Here is a 5619-nt window from a genome sequence, read left to right on the forward strand (position 1 = left end):
TTAAGATTGGTCCTCGTAAGAGGGTGTGGTTTCATATCCCACACTTTTGACAACTCATATTATTGTGAACTAATTTTTGCAATGCGAATCTATGGACGGTGTATCTCATCTCTTGGGTGAACTAATTTTTAATTCCTCAGAATTAGTCAGCTTGCGTTGTCACAATAGTGAATAGGTTGGCGCAGTAGTAGGTTCGATCTAAGTTGTTGAATAGTGCTACTGAGGTGTAGAGGAAATACGAGGTGGTCGGGCTTTAGTGACATTGTTCACCCTGTTAATGGACTTGTAAGCAGTCTTAAATTTTCTTAGGCGTAGTGGAGATTTACATAGTTTTTAGGGTATCTAAGTAGTTTAAATCACATCTCAATTTCTACGTCGCTCGGGACTAGCTTTTTAAGGCCAATCCAATTTCTACGTCGCTCTTTCCTATTTTTCAATGAAATTTGGTGAAAAAATTTGTTGTTGAAGGGAGATTTGCTGCTTAAAAAAAATTAGAAAAATTAATTCTAGTGGAGGTCCTATAAAAATGATTTAAGGTTATTTTTATCTTAAAAAAATGTACTCCATAAAATTCTACCGATAGAATCAATGTTCGATTGAATGATAGCATGAGATCCCACATCATTAGAGAGGGGAACAAAGCTGTAAGGACCGGGCTGACTCGATGACTCTAAAAGATGGGTAAATTTTTCGGGAAATAAAACAAAGGAAGTTAAAACATTATATATACATTATATCAAAATAAAGTTTGTACATAAGTATTTAAAACACAACATACTAGTTAAAACACAAAATAACTAACGAACACAAAACATTTTAAGACAAAAGGGTTGAGGACGACGGGTGAGATTAGTATATGGCACCTGCTCCCGACCTCAACTAGCTCCTTATTACCTGAAAAAAAAAAAAAAAAAAAAAGGAGAATAAGGAATGAGTACAAAGACTTAATAAGTAGCCTACTTGTAGGCTCTTAGTCGTGTACTTGATAGGTTAGGGTACCACATTATTTGTTCTTGTCTTGTTCTTGTTTTTGTTTTTGTTCTTGTTCTTGTTCTTGTTGTAAGTACTTATGCCATCTACTTCTTGTTCTTTACTTCTTGATTATCCTTTAAGGGCCTTAGTACCATGGTTCTTGGTTTTTGTCCTCAGAACTAGGATATCGATCCATGTTCTAGTCCTTGATCTTTCTCTTATTCTTGGTACTTTCTTGGTTCTTGATTCGTTCTCCAAGACACTCCCCCTAGGATTTACGGCACTAGCCATGCACTTGACAATCCTATGTCCAAGGCTTCATGTGTTCTAAGTGACATAGCCTTAACCTACGTCCAAGGCTTCATGTGCTCCAAGCGACGTAGTCTTACCCACATCATAGGGCTTGCCCTTTGATACGGTCTTCTAACCTATGCCCAAGGCTTCATGCGTTCCAAGCGGCATAGTAAAAAAATCTACATCCAAGGCATCTTGCGTTCCAAGCGATGCAGTCTAATCCACAATTAAGGGCTTGCCCTATAATACAGTCTAAATACCTATGCTCAAGGCTTCATGCGTTCCAAGCAACGTAGTCTAAGTCATGAGCATGCTGTACCGTGGGAGATCTTAGGAGGTTCTTGATTCTTGGTTAAGGTAACTTACTCTCTTCTTGTTCCCCCGTGGCCTTAGACTACTCCCCATGATGGACTATAAAGGTCACATGGTCGGTGCATACATGAACATTGCATCCTGCAAATCTTTTGGGTACCCATAACATGGTGCAGGACATCTCATCTAGGTAAAGGAAACTTGAGGCCAAACATGACATCCTACAAAGGAAACATGGTGCAAGGCATCCCACCTAGAAGAGGAATTCTTAGGCCTCTAAAAGTACCGCTTGGTGGGAGGTCACAGGTCACTATGTATATGATTAGAGTATTACGTAGAGTTTCTGAGTTTGGGGACCTTGGTCCCTCGTCCTTGAGTCAACCTAGTAAAGCTTGTGTGATGTTGTTCTTGGTTCTCAATCTTGTAAGTTTTTAAGGTCCATAATTTCTTGAGGTGTAAGTTGCAACTTTCATTTGTAACCATATGAACCCATCTTAGCGTGAGTCGTTCTAGAAGGTCATAGATTCCTAGGAGTTTTTTGGAGGGTTCTAGAAGAGTCTTGATTCTTGTGGTGCTTCTTGGGTCCTGACTTGGTTTAGGTTCCAAACTTGCTCCAATCAACTTGAAATCTCAAACATATCTTCATGTCCTTGAGAATAAATCTTATAAGAATTATCAAATCATTTGAAGCACGTATAGACCTTGAATTATCATAAGTAGTCCTAGGGGCATTTTAGTCATTTACCCCTAATTCTTGGTTTTGCTACTGAACAAGCTCCAATAGTTTTCAAACTTGACCACATCATCAAGCATCATAAAATAAGATCTAGTTAAGTGTTTCATAATATTTGGAGGTCATCTAGGTCATGAACCCGAGGTAGATATCCTTAGGGGCATTATGGTCATTTTGTACCGTTTCTTGGTTTACCTACTTATCCTTATCCAATGACTACCAAATTTCATATATAACCTCGACATGCTATAATATGCTAAGCATTAAAGTTTCATAGGTAGCAGAGTTCATTTAGTCAGTTATTTTAGTGTTACCTAATTTTCGAGCAATTTGATTGGTTTAAGGCCTTAACTCATGCTCCTTTGAGTTTTTCTTTCATATATCCTTAATTCATACTTTGTTTAAGGTTCATATGGAAATCCAAGTAATTCCTACAAGTATTTCTTAACAAAAAGTTCAAGGTGGCTACTTACCTCATCGTTGACGTTCAGGACCTTCGTTCTTGAGCTTCCGATATCTGAATTACCTCAAATTTCCTTACACAAACTCCTTATTGTGTCTAGTTTCTGGAACCATAAAGATTTTTGAGAGCCAGCCTGGAAGGGAGTTAAAATTGAGAAAGACAAAGGGAATATTGAGTTTTGGGTCGACATGGCCGGTTCAACTGAACCGGCCATGTCATCGTCTTCTTCCTCTAGACGAGAAGAAGACGCGCATGACATATAGCACCCCCGTCTGAAACTGAACCTCCGTAGCTCCAATCACGTAATTTTTCTCCTCTATTTCTTCACGAAACTTAAAGATGGTGTTACAAGGAAGAGCTAGGAATTGATTTCATACATTCTCGTGGATTGTAGCCTAAGATATTTGCTTCCAAAGTTCGTCTAAAATATGATTTGTCGCCGAAGCAAAAACAGAGGATTTGTTATTGGGTATCCGATTCTAGGGGTTTCAAGGCTCGATTTGTTCACGAAACCTCTTCCTTATTCTTTCCGCAAGCAACATGAATTGGTTTGGAGGAACGAAGTTGAGTGTGTGTTCGCAATTTTGGAGAATCGTCCTCGGTCTGCAAATTAGCCAAAACGCCAGAAAATCGATCTCTTGGGTAGCTTGTTTTACGACGTTTCAGCTCTCGATTCCTTCATTAAAGTTACTCAACTTCTTCCTCTGAAGCTAAAAGAATCCTTAATTTTAAGGAAAATGGACCATAGATAGGAATTCGAAACTTACCACCGATTTGAGCCCAAAACGGATTTTCTTCAATTGGGCACGTTCCTGAGGTTATTTCTCTTTGTGGTCTTCTATGGAAACATTCCTTGAAGGTGTAGAAACTTATTGGGATCGTCCTAGCTCGATGGATTCTTGTGTATCCTCGGATTGGAATTTTGAGTTTTCCTTGAAGCTCTTTAGTGGCGGATTGGATTGGGGGACGGGTTTCTAGTCACTTTCAGCACTCAATTCCTTCATAGAACTTGTGGTTAATCTTGTTTAGAAACTATAGGAACAGGTTTGAAAGGAAATGGTGGGGAATTGCTCCAAAATTTGGAAGAAATCCAAGAGTAGGAGACCTAAAATCTAAACGCTTATTGATTACGATTGGGAGCTCGACCTTGCTCGATTCTTGTTTCAAACTATTCCTCAACTTCAAACTTTATAGGGGAAGCTTAAATCGAGATTGAGAGCTCCCAAAGCGTTGTGAATTAGAGGTTGGATTTTCTGGAAAACCAATCGGAAATATCATCTCCGATCAGCGAGCTACCGACCTTGGTTTTGAATCCTAGTCGTTGGATGTGATGATCTATGAGTGTTCTAGAATTATCCAATTTTGGAGGAGATCCAACGGCTAAGAGTCGATATTCGATGGATTTTGTGCAGGTGGTCATTGTTGATAATCTGATTCTTGCCCGAATGACAGTTTCATAATTATCCATATCTTGAAGGGTAAATTAAAGTATCCTAGCTATGATTCATGGTTATAGGCTTCGTAACCAAGTTATAATGTAGGTTCTTTTAAGGGTTAGTTAAATAATCTTTAATTGAATTTGTCTTGAAGGGAAAGAGATGACATAGTATCGTGTAGCTGATAAAGGCACTAAATCACTTCCCATATAATTATATTGATAGGTTAAATACATGTTATTCGTAAAGGGTAATAGTTAAACTTTAATAGTAAACATTGTTAATGTATAGTATACATATTTGTATCAAAAGAGCTTGTTGAGCTAGGGGCGTGCCCGAGGTGCATGTAATATCCAGTGCTATCAAGTTGTTATACAAAAACACCTCATTTTTAGGGCCTTCAAGACTTACATTTCTATATGATTTCGGTTGTCCCTTCCTTCTAATGGGTTTTGAATATAAAAAATAGTTTGTTAGTCTAACCTAAATAAATATTATGAACTGAATACAACAAATAAGAGTATCGTTCTTGTCTCAATTGTTTTCATGTTATTCGATTAAAAATTGAATGTGTATCAATATGTTAATATTTGGTATATAGAGTCGCTATTTGACATACAATCTATCTTCTATTTTTTTATAGATAGAAAACATCTCATTTTATAGAGGTATAATTTATTACCTCCAAGAAGTTCCTTATCTTATCGATCGATCTCCGTAGTCAAGAAGTTCCTTCGAGCTATTCTCCTAAGATTCATGCAAATTGTTACCTCCATTGAGCAGTCCGGTGACCTTATGAACGTGCTAGTTGAGAAGGTTTTTGGTCGTTTTAAGGTCCATGAGGAGACAATTTTTGTTATGAAGACAAAAAGGAGGAGAAACACCTCTTACTCACATATGTGGAGTGGCTCACACAGACGAAAAGGAATGATGTGGTCGACTCTTTTTTTCAAGTACGAGGGGATGTGGTAGCCATAACGAGAAAAAAAAAAAAGGTCTTGGGTCTGGTCGTAGACATGGATGTGGACGTGGTGGCAGAGGAGGTTGTGACAATAGCACACAAACCCACGATAATTCCAACCTTGAGAAGGACAATAGTATGATTTAGTGTTACTCTGGTGGAAAATATGGGAACTATGCAGTAGAGTGCCGCAAGAAGAAGCGCGATGTGGAGGGAAATCTCACACTCACCCGGATCAAGAGCTTGCACTGATGTTAGTTGAGAAGATGCCTAACCTGTTGATGCTCAACGAAGAGAAGGTTATGGTAAACCTTCTCAAAAAAGGAGAAGACCAACATGTGATACCTTGACAATGGAGCAAACAACCACTTGACCGGAGATCAAACAAAGTTCAAGGAGCTTGATGAGAAGTCATTGGAAATGTGAAGTTTGGCGATGGATCAATTGT

This window comes from Cucurbita pepo, chromosome 16 (assembly GCF_057944985.1).
Source record: "Cucurbita pepo subsp. pepo isolate OVF chromosome 16, ASM5794498v1, whole genome shotgun sequence".
Lineage (NCBI taxonomy): Eukaryota > Viridiplantae > Streptophyta > Magnoliopsida > Cucurbitales > Cucurbitaceae > Cucurbita > Cucurbita pepo.